Raw genomic sequence first — 14,442 nt, forward strand, 5'->3', positions numbered from 1 at the left:
TGTTCTATTCCATGGGAAAAACAGGGGCTCTAGAGCTTCTGTCAGATCCATCGCGGCTTGGGTGGTTCAAGCCATTCAATGGGCTTACAGAGAGAAAGGCTTGGCTCCTCCTGAGGCGGTTACAGCTCACTCTACAAGAAGTCTGTCGACGTCCTGGGCGGCCTCACGTCACGTTGCTCCTGATGTGATCTGTAGAGCAGCTTCGTGGTCTTCGATTCATACCTTCATGACCCATTATTGTGTTGAGCCAGCAACCTTATCTTCTGTTAAATTTGGTTTAAAAGTGCTGTCGGCCGACAGTGTTAAATAAATCTTTTGTTCAGCATTTAGCCCACCCGGGTGTGTATGGCGAGTTATTTCCCACACGTTGCTGCCATGGAGTCTGTCAGGAAAACGGAAAATTCCTATCATAATACTTACCGTAATTTTCCTTTCCTGATGGACTCCATGGCAGCAGGAGTTCCCTCCCCGAATGGCTGAAGTAGGCTAGTTACCGAACACGGCCGGGGGCAGGGAGCAAAGATTTATGGGAGTAGTGTCCTATAGGGTAGTAGAGGCGGGACTTAACCCACACGTTGCTGCCATGGAGTCCATCAGGAAAGGAAAATTACGGTAAGTATTATGATAGGAATTTTCCGTTTTTTTTATTTTAGCTTGACACTTTTTTTCCAAAAAAATTTTTTTTATCACTTTTGTTTCTATTACAAGGAATGTAAACATCCCTTGTAATAGGAATAAGCATGACAGGTGCTCTTTACAGTGAGATGTGGGGTAAATAAGACCCCACATCTCACCTCTAGGCTTAGAAGCCTGAAAAAAAAAGATCTCTGCTTCCCAGCCGAAGCAGCGCCATTTTTTTTTTAATACAGAGGCCGGGCGTGACTTCATAACATCACGCCCGGCCTCCGAACGATCATAGAGATTCCGGTGACCATCTGGTCCACCAGAAATCTCTATGCTAAACATCCGGGGCTGGTGGATCCTGTGACCAACTCACCGATCGTAGTGGTAAGTCGGTACAAGCACCGGAGTGTGGCGGGAGGGGGGGGACGTCCCCTCTCGCCTCCTGTTAGAATGATCAAGCAGTGGAACAGCCACTATGATCATTCTTATGGTGTGCAGATTCGCAGGCTCTAAAAGACGATATCTGGATGATGTCTGTAGCTACAGGCATCACTCAGATATCCCCGCTCAAAGCTGAGGACATTATTTGGCGTACGGCGGGCGGGAAGCGGTTTTAATGGTGTTCGCACAAATTTATTTGTCTGTTCACATGTTCTGCTGTGAACCGAACAGGGGGGATGTTCGGCCCATCCCTAGTTCTCATTAAGAATCATGGGAGTACAACTTGTCAAGCAACTCGGAAGTCCAAAGTCGCCCAACTGTGAAACAAGTCATATATATTTTAATAGAAAGGAGCTCTCATTTATACTTGCATTTACATCAGCAGAACAAATGCAGGAAGTGATATGTGCACATGGGCCAGAAGCAAATGTGTGGGGATGCCAAACAAATCAATGAACCCCACCCACACCAAATCTAACTACCAAATCCACCCCCACATTGATTAAGCACAAGTACATATCATACCCTTATCCGGAAAATGAGCCGCACCTTCTCTTTGCTAAAGAGGGACCTCGCCATGTCCACCTAGATGGAGATCTTGACCAGCACAGGGACTTCTAGGTGATTACAATGACTTATTTCTGGGTCAGAAGGCGAAACTACACTCTTTTAATCGCTGCTGCAAATATTTGATCGCAACCACTATTAGAATTTTATTATTTTCAGATATGCAAATTTGTATTTCTACTTATGATATTTAAAGGCGTTCGATAAGAAATGGTGTCCCTGGGTTAGCAGCAATAGGAAATCGTTCAGCTGAAATCACACACTTTCATTCCCGCATGTCAGTCCTGACTGCAGGGGCAATTTCAGAGACATCTGTGCAGGTTTCTGCACTGATATCAATACAAATTGCACCCCAAATTCACACCAATTAAAACAGTGCAATTGTCACCGCTTTGACATGTCAAATCCCACCAATGTGAACTAAAACTGACCCAAAACACTGCCTATCCACCAGCTGAATTCATTACCTGCAATTCTCCACAGCCGTTATATATAAAGATTCTATCTTTATCATTTACTTGCAGGTGTGCAGAAGCCTAGGTTTACATTGGAGCAATTTGTCATGCAATTTGAGAGATCAAATCGCATGACTATTGGCAGCAATGGCATTGTTCCAATCGATGCAACATTTTTTTTGTGGCACCGCACCAATTTGCTAAAGTAGTTCCTGCACTACTTTTGCCGATTTCTGGTGCGACTTCAATAGACATTTGTGTATGAAGCCACACGGATGTCTATCAAGTAGCACCTAAAATCACGCTGACCTTGCTACTTTGAAATCGTGCTACTTCAAGTGAAGTAGTGAGATTTCAAAGTAGCATCAATGTGAACCAGGGCAAAGAGATTAGTTTTTTGGTGCATAAATACATATTGAAATAACATATAAGAGATATTGCACTTTCCCAAAACCACCACCCACAAACTAAAGAGAAGAAAGTAGAAGAAAAAAAAAAAAAACAACACAACAAGGCTCAATAATGTACTTTTATTTTACCAGCAGAAAAACAAAAAATTACATTTACTAGCTTCAAAAAATTTTGGACAGGATATATGGTGCTACATTTAGCAATGGGATTTTAAGGGCCCTGCTCATAGGAGCTTACAATCTAAAATTAGACAACCTTAGAGTGGACACAGCTTTAATTTCTGTGTATAATGGGCAACACATCACATTATCTGCAAGATTATAGAAACATACTTAACAGTAATTCTTACAAAGCATTCCCACATAATATTACAAAAGACCTATTCAAAACACCCACCACCAGCCCACAATCCACACATACATACATTGGTGACCATGTTCTGCTGGAAGCTGCATTTCGGTGTACATGATTAAACGAGATAAAAAAAAGAGTAGGTCAGCAGATGCTTCCAAACGATGTTTGCATGATCAGACAGGAACAATACACACACAACATTGACAGCATGGCCACATAAACTCACTTTTGATTGAAAAAATGCACAAGAATTTCATCAAATCTCCCAATAGCATTCCTTCTCCCCCACAAATCACAGCAAAAAACCTGACCTTCTCAGGCCAAACGAACCCCCTACTGCAGGCCTTTATATAAGAGAGGTTGTATTGTTAGCACACTGACACACCCAATAGAAGTACACACCCACCAGTATCTTTCAATCTGTCTCTTCATGTATGTCTAAAGTGATTGCACCTGATGGGCAGGAACACATAATAGTGTTCGCAACTCTGTTAGCCCTTGGCTATGTGCATCAAATCTCCAACTACAGGACAAAGATCAAAGTCCATTTGCATCCACATAAACAAAGCAACAGTTTTCTAAGCATATGTACCTGTGCAGTGTAAACCCTAAAATTTGAATTGTCCAAGTCCCTGGGCATGATTAGTGCTAATAAACATTAACATCAGTCCCTGGCTGCAATGAGCTTCCAATATAAAGTCCAAAATTAACGTTCTTACATTAGAACCTATTTCGACAGGAGACAAATAAGTTGCCAGCATGTCTTTGGATTGTGGTGAGAAACCCACACAGGGATAACATAAACTTCAACACAAGGATTAGCATGTTGGGGAATTGAACCAACATCCCAGGTGCTGCTAGACAGAACTGCTACCTACTTCCCCACCAGGCATCCCCACACATGTTCTCTGCATCTCTGTGGTGTGAACCAGCCCTAAGTCCATAGCCATGCTCAGTGTCACAAGCAATATACAATATATTGGCCTAAATATTGGGATGCCTGCCTTTAAACGCACATGAACTGTAATGGCATCCCAGTATTAGTATTGGGTTCAAAACTCATTTGGCCCACCCTTTGCAGCTATAACAGCTTCAACTCTTCTTGTCCACAAGGTTTAGGAGTGTGTCTATGGGAATGTTTGACCATTCTTCCAAGTGCATTTGTGAGGTCAGGCACTGATGTTGGACGAGAAGGCCTGACCTACAGTCTCCTCTCTAATTCATCCCCAAGGTGTTCTGTTGTGTTGAGGTCAGGACTCTGTGCAGGCCAGTTCCTCCACCCCAAAATCACTCATCCATGTCTTTATGGACCTTGCTTTGTGCACTGGTCCAAATGATTTGGTGGAGGGGTAATTATGATGTGGGGTTGTTTTTCAGGGGTTGGGCTTGGCCTCTTAGTTCCAGTTAAGTGAACTCTTAAGGCATCAGCATACCAAGACATTTTGGACAATTTCATGCTCCCAACTTTGTGTGAACAGTTTGGGGAAAGCCCCTTCCTGTTCCAACATGTTTGCACACCAGTGCACAAAGCAAGGTCCATAAAGACATGGATGAGCAAGTTTGGGGTGGGGAAACTTGACTGGCCTGCACAGAGTCCTGGCCTCAACCCAATAGAACACCCTTTGGCTGAATTAGAGTAGAGACTGCAAGCCAGGCCTTCTCATCCAACATCAGTGCCTGGCCTCACAAATGCACTTCTGGAAGAATGATCAAACATTCCCATAGGCACACTAAACCTTGTAGACAGCCTTCCCAGAAGCTGTTCTAGCTGCAAAGGGTGGACCAAATCAAATTTTAACCCTACGGACTAAGACTGGGCTGCCATTAAAGTTCATGTGTGTGTAAAGGCAGGTGTCCCAATACTTTTGGCTAAATAGTGTATCTGGAAAAGACTTACAATGGTGGTGGAACGGAGCTGCCACGTGTGAGACCCTCCTACACATAACTACACATAAATACACATAAAAACACATAAAAACACATAAATACTGCATTTCTATGGACATACAAGTGATGGAATTACATTACTCAAGAGTTATTCTTCTTGATTTATTCTGTGATATTTGGTGTTTTTTTGTGGGTGAGAGTAGAATATTACCCTCAAATTTTTGGGAATTACATTTTGATTTCTGATGTTGGTACACATATCACATTTTTTGGGCTCAAATTATGAATATTTGGAAATAATATTCATAATATAACATAAGGGAAGGCATCAGCAACACCCAAAGACCAATTTTTCCCCAACAGGGGCGTCAAATTTATTTTTTTTACAGGAAGGACAATTCTTGCTTTCATCAAGAGTACCTCTAGAAGGTTAAGGGGGAAGGCACCAACAACACCCAAAGACAAATTTTTCTGCAACTGTTTGACAGGGGTTTAAATTTCAATTTTTTTACAGCAAGGCCAATCTTTGCTTTCATCAAGGAGTACCTCTAGAAGGCTAAGGGGCCAAAGCACCAACAACACCAAAAAGACCAGGTTTTTCCACAACTGTTTGACAGGGGCATCAAATTTAAATTTTTTACATCAAGGCCAATTCTTGCTTACATCAAGGGTACCTCTAGAAGGTTACGGGATGAAGGCACCGACAACACCCAAAGACCAATTTTTCCGCAACTGTTTGACATGTGTGTCAAATTTTAATTTTTTTAAAACAAGGCCGATTCTTGCTTTCATCAAGACTACCTCTAGAAGGTTAAGGGGTCCAGGCACCAACAATACCCAAAGACCAATTTTTATGTAACTGTGTGACAGGGGTGTAAATTTAATCTTTATCTATGAGGGATGTATCATACAAAAGATTGTTGCCCAATGTTAACGCTAAATGGAAAGGGATTGTCAAATAAAGGCCATGGGGAGGGGGAATGTACCAATGCGAAAAAAAATGAAAAACTTAATTAAGTGTGTGTGTGTGTGTGGGGGGGGGGGGGGGGGGAGCCCTTTTAAAAATGCTTAAAGGGCAACATAAAAATGCACAAGTAACAAGTCTGGGGATGCTCTAAACCTGCTTAGCACAGTTTACTAAGATGAAAGCATTTGCAAAGAAAACAATTGCATTTAAATTGCCAGTAAATGACAAATCTTAGCTTCTTCATTCTGATTGTAAACAAGCGACTGGGGATCACCTTTCAAGCCCAAATGCCTTATTCAGGACCCTGTGGGCTCTCGGCCATCCACACTTTCAGAAGCCCTGCTAAATCAAGACCACAGTGAGATTCCAATGTCAGTGAGTCAGAGATACAAGCTCAAGTGAGCAATCCACAAAACCGACTCTATATGGGCACAGCTAGCAATGACCCTATCTCTTCCTTTCCTACCTCAGGTCAACCAGTGTCTGATACCAATGAAAGAAATGCTTTTGTCTGAGAACTTCACTGCACTCTGATATTTTAACCTGCCTGCATCAGTACAAAGCAGAGGTACAAAATCTGAACGAAAGAGTAAGCCATGTTAAGGACAAAATGTGTGAGTTCACCTCATCATTTAACTAGTTAGTAGACACTCATAGAGCACAAAAAGAGAGCCTAACTTGCCTCAAGGCCAAAATCATGGATCTAGAAGGTCCAGGTGAAACAACCTTAAAATTCGAGGCATTCCAGAATCTGTTCAGCCATCACCGTTACCTCATTATATGTGTAATCTCTTCTCAATTGACATACCATCGCTCACGTCAGCAGATCTTGCCGTGGACAGGATAGATTGGGTTACAAAACCGACCTACCTATCTCCTAACGTCCCACGAAATGTATTGCTGCGTGTTAATTTTTACCATGTCAAAAAAAAAATACTATTGGAAACCTTTTAGCATGCAGATTTACTTCCCAAAAAGATACCAAGATTGCAGTTGCTTCCAGATTTTTCTTAATATACACTGCAGCAATCCAAAAACCTCACAAGATTATGTACACATTTAAATATCCTGCTGAACTTGTTATCACACATCAGATAGCTTCCAGACTGCTCTCTATGTAACGACTTGTATTATTTCAGCTACCCAAAAGCAAACAGTGAGCCTTCGCCTTATCACCGTCTTGAATACTCACCATGTGATATAAAATCGTATCTATTAATGCTCGGGGGCTCAAACACCTAACCTAGTGTTTCTCAATGTGGCAAGAAGCTCACAACCACAAGGCAGATATTCTTCCTGTCCAAGAAACTCCCTTTCAGCATAAAGCCACTCCACAGTGTAGTCACAGGAACTTCCCTTGCATTTTCATGGCTTGTGCTTCAATAAAGAAACACAGAGTATTGATCGCATTAGAAACGCTGTATCTTTCATCTTGAGAAACTCTATCTTATACCCGGAAGGTAGATATATTATGTTGCTATGCTAAGCTACAACATCAACAAGAATCCATTTACATTTGTAACCTGTTATGCTCCCAACTCGCACCAGCTGAGATTCTTCCGTAAACTTTTCAGGAAAATCTCAATGGTAAGAAATTGGAATCACAAAGGAGATGTATGTTATGAAGATCAGACTTCATGATATGTAATCAAGCTAGCATATAAGTGGTGATTCAATAAAGCAAATAAGAAAATTCAATAAACATGACATGATTATACCTATCACTCCCTGTCCTGGTGCATACTTAAACAATTCCAATGTAGGTACTCACAAAAGAGGTACTCAAAAGAAAAGCTATAGAGAAGAGGAAGGAGGAAGAAAAGAGAAAAGTAAGAGAAAGAGAGCCTGGGCTAGAATACTGTGTCTTTTTCATCCCTTTAGCAAACACAAACTAATGAATCTGCAGGATATGGCTGACGTTTACACTAACTATTACAGTTCATTATAAAACTTGTAAGGCGATGCAACCACACCTTAACCTTCTGAAACAGATATTAAATCCTTCCTAGCCCAATTAAAAGTTCTGACACTTTCTGATTCACAACTTGAGTGCTTAATTGCTTAAACTCTCCATTCACATGGGCACTCCTGAAATTATTAAAACGACTGACTCATTACTGAATAGCAAAACACCAGGCCCAGATGGGCTTAATAATGCATACTACAAGTCTTTTAAAAAAATTTTGGCACCTTTCCTTGCAAATCTCTTTAAGACAGCTGCATTAACAGTAGTGTTGGGTGAATGGTGGCTGTTCAGCCCGTTTGTCCAACACCCGAATTTGCAGGGTGTTCGGCAGGTGATCGCCCCACCAATTATCCTGTAATATACTGCACGCTGCACAGTGCATTTTGCGCCCTGATTGGGCAAAGCTTTTCCTAATCAGGGTGCAGTATAAGCTGGTTGTTAAGGAGCAAGGCCAGGAAGCCAGGTGCAGTGTCCTTAACAACCGATGAGTCATCAGCTGTCAGTGGGTTTCGCCGATGACAGCTGAATAAAGAAAACAATTTCTGGTTAAAAAATAAGAAAACAATTGTGTGGGACCCCCCAGTCCCACGCCAACATTTTGAAAATAAACAGCATGGGGTCCCCCTCAAATCCGTACCAGACCCTTATCCGGGCATGCAGCCTGGCAGGTTGGCAAAGGGGGGGACTAGTAAGTGCCCCCCCTCCTAAACCATACCAGGCCACATGCCCTGACAATGGGGGTTGGGTGCTTTGGGGCTGGGGGCTCTGTCCCCCCAACCCCAAAGCACCCTGTCCCCATGTTGATTGGGACAAGAGCCTCATCCCCACACCCGTGGCTGGTGGTTGTGGGGGTCTGCAGGCAGGGGCCTTATCAAAATCTAGAAACCCCCTTTAAAAAGAGGCCCTTCAGATCCTAGCCCCCCACCTACAGTATCTCACAAAAGTGAGTACACCCCTCACATTTTTGTAAATATTTTATTCTATCTTTTTATGTGACAACACTGAAGAAATGACACTTTGCTACAATGTAAAGTAGTGAGTGTACAGTTTGTATAACAGTGTAAATTTGCTGTCCCCTCAAAATAACTCAACACACAGCCATTAATGTCTAAACTTCTGGCAACAAAAGTGAGTACACCCCTAAGTGAAAATGTCCAAATTGGGCCCAAAGTGTCAGTTTTTTTTTGGTCACCATTATTTTCCAGCACTGCCCTAACCCTCTTCACTGCCCTGGTTCCCTCAATGAACTGTAACTGTAACTGTAGCAGCACTCATGCAGCCCCAGACCATGACACTCCCACCACCATGCTTGACTGCAGGCAAGACACACTTGTCTTTGTACTCCTCACCTGGTTGCCGCCACACACGCTTGACACCATCTGAACCAAATAAGTTTATCTTGATCTCATCAGACCACAGGACATGGTTCCAATAATCCATGTGCTTAGTTTGCTTGTCTTCAGCAAACTGTTTGCAGGCTTTCTTGTGCATCATCTTTAGAAGAGGCTTCCTTCTGGGACAACAGCCATGCAGACCAATTTGATGCAGTGTGCGGCGTATGGTCTGAGCACTGACAGGCTGACCCCCCACCCCTTCAACCTCTGCAGCAATGCTGGCAGCACTCATACATGGCAGTCTTCTTATAGCCTAGGTCATCTTTATGTAGAGCAACAATACTTTTTTCAAATCCTCAGAGAGTTCTTTGCCATGAGGTGCCATGTTGAACTTCCAGTGACCAGTATGAGAGAGTGAGAGCGATAACACTAAATTTAACACACCTGCTCCCCATTCACACCTGAGACCTTCTAACACTAACAAGTCACATGACACCAAGGAGGGAAAATGGCTAATTGGGCCCAATTTGGACATTTTCACTTAGGGGTGCACTCACTTTTGTTGCCAGCGGTTTAGACATTAATGGCTGTGTGGTGAGTTATTTTGAGGGGACAGCAAATTTACTTGTCACATGAAAAGATATAATAAAATATTTACAAAAATGCGAGGAGTGTACTCACTTTTGTGAGATACTGTATGTGAATGAGTATAGTACCCTTACCCATTCACCAAAAACGTGTCAAACAGTAATAAAAACACACAGTTTGACAATTGCTTTATTAAAAAGAAAAAAAAATAGTGTCTCCCAATGTAAATCCCTCGTCAATCACGCCGCCCACAGCACCCGAAAAATAAAAAAACAAAAAGGCTCCCGCTGCCTCATTCTCCCTCCCCTTTCCTGACCTGCCTGGCTGCATGCCTGGATAAGGGTCTGGTATTTTTTCTTTATTTTTTTTCAATATCTGAGTGCCCGCAATTGTAACAGTGAGTCAATTTAAATGTGTTTTTTTCTTTAGAAATGTCATTTTTTGTTACAACATGTTCTATGCATGCTACAGATGCACCACTATACAAGCAGACTAAGAGGACCCCCTAGGCACTATATTTAAAGGAATTTTTTGTTTTTATTATTGCACTTTAAGCATCATTAAAATGACTGCTCCTGAAAGAACAATCAATTTTAAAAATGTTTTGCATTGATACATGTCCCCCAGGGCAATACCCAGACCCCAATATCCTTTTTATGGCCAATTACTGGAATATAAGTTTTCAAAATGGGGACTTTTCCTGTTCGGCTCCCATAGACTTTAATGGGGTTTGCCGTTTGGGTTAGAACTTTTCCCCTGTTCGGGAGTTCTGCTGCGAACTGAACAGGGGGTGTTCAGCCCATGTCTAATATTTAGTGCCCGTTCCCTCAGAAATGCTGAGAGCACACAGTGTTACACACTAAACCTGGCAAGGATCAAAACACCCTAGCCAATTTTTGCCCCATTTCTCTGCTAAACTCTGACATTAAAATATATGCAAAATTGTTAGCTAGACATTGAACATATGTTATTCCTACACTTTTCCAAACCAACCAAATGGGCTTTACAAAATGCAGACAAGCCTCTAATGCCTTCAGGTGAATACTGAATATCATGCACCACTCAGAGCTTAATTAAATGCCTTCTCTGTTTCTCTTTATTGATGCAAAGAAGGCATTTGACCGGGTCCACTGTATTGGGTCCACTGTATGGACACTGTGGGGGTCATTTACTATAACTCCAGGAAGTACTGGGCACTATGGCAAATAATAGAGCCCATTTTAGCCAAATGGAAACAAAACGGCGAATTTGCGCATGAAAATCAGCGATATAAGCGGAGAACAAACGTTTGTAAATTCTAAATTGCCGCTAATTAGCGCTTCCGCGTATATACAAATGCCAATTCTTATCAAGTTGTTATATAGCACTGTACTGTAGCCATGATCCATGTATGTGAAAGAAACATTTTTTATCAGAGATATGCTCTAGTTCCCGTGCATCTATTGATTTATATTGCAATTAGTATTCCTAGTTTTTTTTTCCTTCTTTTGCTAAGAAATGCAGTTCTGAATGATTATTACATAGTAATGTCTGCTATTCTGTAAAGTTACATGTATTAATCATTTAGGTTACCTATTTGTTGTATGTTGTTTTTTTCATGTTTTTGATTTATTATTTATTAATTTAGTTGACTATAAAGCAGTAATTATTTATGTTCATTCTTTAATAATACTACACTATTATGCAGGTCTTGTACTTAGCACAATGGCTTAGTGATCTGCTTGGATATCTCCACACCACTCATGGTATGAGTTCAAACAACAGCCAACCTACCATCCACCAGCTGTGTTTATTTTTTCAGTGCACAAGTGAATTAAAATAAACAAACAAAGAAATGTAAACTGCCCTTTAGCTAGTGTGTGGTGTTTGGAATGTCACATCATAATATAATTGAATACTTACATACCATTGCATGCATTTAAAGAGTTAATACAATAAAAACTTTCACATTAAACTGCATTGGCTACTTGGCAATCACCTATTTTCAGTAAATATATATACACGTATATTTGTGTTGCTTTGGCTAATTGGCATTCTCCTTTACCCACCAATGCAATCTTTTAGGATTTTTCTGTGGGATTTGAACCCATGAGTCTTTCAATACCTGAAAGTTTGAAGGTAGAGGTGCTAACTGCTAGCCTATTGGGCTGAGCACAAGTATACATACAAAATACTTTTACTAGTGTTTGATGTGTTATATACTATACAATAAAGTTTATCAAATGTAAACTGCTTGTTAGCTAGTGTGTGGTGTTTGGAGATTCACACCATAATATTAGTGAATACTTACATACCATTGCAAGCATTTGAAGAGTTAATACAATAATATCAACCACATTAAAGTGTATTGGCTACTTGGCATTCACTGTATGCTGCTTTGGCTAACTGGCTAACAGTAATTCTCCTTTTCTCCACCAATAGCAATCTTTTAGGATTCTTCTGTGGGATTTGAACCCATGAGTCTTTCAATACCTGAATGTTTGAAGGTAGAGGTGCTAACTGCTAGCCTATTGGGCTGAGCACAATTATATATACAAAATACTTTTACTAGTGTTTGATGGTTTATATACCATACAATAAAGTTTATCAAATGTAAACTGCTTGTTAGCTAGTGTATGGTGTTTTGGAGATTCACACCATAATATTAGTGAAGACTTATTTATTTTTATTTAAGGTACTTCTATAGTGCCGTCAATTTACGCAGCGCTTTACATATACATTATACACTAATATGGGCCCCTACCCTCAAGGAGCTTACAATCTAAGGTCCCTAACTCACATTCATATACTAGGGTCAATTTAGACAGAAGCCAATTAGCCTACCAGCATGTCTTTGGAGTGTGGGAGGAAATCGGAGTACCCGAAGGAAACCCAAGCAGGCACAGGGAGAACATGCAAACTCCAGGCAGGTAGTCTTGTGGTGTGGTTGGGAATACGAACCAGCGACCCTTTTTACTGCTAGGTAGGGATGAGCAGACCCCCCCCCGTTCGGTTCGCACCAGAACATGTGAACAGGAAAAAAGTTTGTTCGAGCATGCGAACACCGTTAAAGTCTATGGGGGTCATTTACTATAGCGCCAGGAAGTACTGGGCACTATGGCAAATAATAGCTCCCATTTTAGCCAAATAAAATTTCAACAGGCGAATGTGCGAATGAAAAATTAGCGCTATTAGTGAGAAACACATGTTAGTAAATTCTAAGCTGGTGCTAATTAGCGCTTCCGCGTATATGCAAATGCCAATTCCTACCAAGTTGTTATATAGTACTGCACTGTAATCATGATCCATGTATGTGAAAGAAACATTTTTATGTGAGATGTGCTCTACCTCGTGTGCATCTATTGATGTATGTTGCAATTAGTATTCCTAGTTTTTTCCTTCTTTTGCTAACTAATGTAGTTATGAATGATTATTACATAGTAATGTCTGCTATTCTGTAAAGTTACATGTATTAAACATTTAGGTTATCTATTTGTTGTATGTTGTTTTTTATTTTTTAATTTAGGTGACTATAAAGCGGTAATTATTTATATTCATTCTTTAATCATACTACACTATTATGTAGGTCTCATACTTAGCACAATGGCTTAGTAGTCTGCTCAGATGTCTCCACAGCACTCATGGTACAAGTTCAAATACCAGCCAACCTACCATCCCCCAGCGGTGTTTATTTTTTCAGTGCACAAGCGAATTAAAATGAACAAACAAAAAAATGTAATCTGCCCATTAGTTAGTGTGTGGTGTTTGGAATTTCACACCATAATAGTATTGAATACTTACATATCATTGCATGCATTTGAAGAGTTAATATAATAGAATCAGCCAAATTTAAAGTGCATTGGCTAATTGGCATTCACCTATTTTCAGCATATGCTGCTTTGGCTAATATGCTTTTTTTTCACCAATTCAATCTTTTAGTATTTCTCTGTGGGATTTGAACCCATGAGTTCTTCAAGGTAGAAGTGTTGACCACTAGCCTATTGGGTGTAGCACAGTCATACATAGAAAATACATTCACTAGTGTTTGATGTTTCTTCTCCCCGAGCTGTCTCTCCTGCTGCCACCATCTTCTCCCGCTGATGTGTTCTTCAGCGCAGCCGGTTACCCACTAATAAAAAAAAAGCCGATCTTCTTGTGGCGGTCTTCTGTGGCCATCCGATAATGTCACCCGGAGAGTCCGCTCCATGGCTATGTAAGAGACACTACACAGCGGGTGACAACACAGCGGAGGAAGACCACCATGGAAGAAGAGCAGCTTTTTTTTATTAGCGGGTAACCAGCGGTGCGGAAGAACACAGCAGATGGCGGCGGCAGGAGAGACGGCTCTGGGAGAATACAGCTCGGGGAGAAGATGGAGGAGGGAGAGACAGCGTCTGGAGAAGATGGCTCAGGGAAGAAGACAGCTCGGAGCTATTCTACAATAAAGGACTTGTCAAAAACCGGCTATTAATTTTTTTACATTTCACTGCTTTTTTTGGTGAATGGGTAGGAGTAAAATGTACCCCATACCTATTCACATAGGGGGCAGGATCTGGGAGCCCCCTTGTTAAAGGGGGCTTCCAGATTCTGATAAACCCCCTGCCTGCAGACCGACAACCACCGACCAGTGTTGTCAGGAAGAGGCCCTTGTCCCCCATCAACATGGGGAAAAGGTGCTTTGGGGCATGTAGCCTGGTAAGGTTCAAAAGGGGAGGGTGCTCACTCGTCCCCCCTATCCTGACCTCCAGGCTGCATGCTCAGGTAAGGGTCTGGTATGGATTTTGGGGGCCCCACATCAAATTTATTTTACATTTTGGTGTTGGGTTCCCCTTAAAGTCCATACTGAAGGGCCTGGTATGTACTGGGGGG

The sequence above is a fragment of the Aquarana catesbeiana genome, linkage group LG03, assembly GCF_042186555.1.
Source record: "Aquarana catesbeiana isolate 2022-GZ linkage group LG03, ASM4218655v1, whole genome shotgun sequence".
In the NCBI taxonomy this organism is placed as follows: domain Eukaryota; kingdom Metazoa; phylum Chordata; class Amphibia; order Anura; family Ranidae; genus Aquarana; species Aquarana catesbeiana.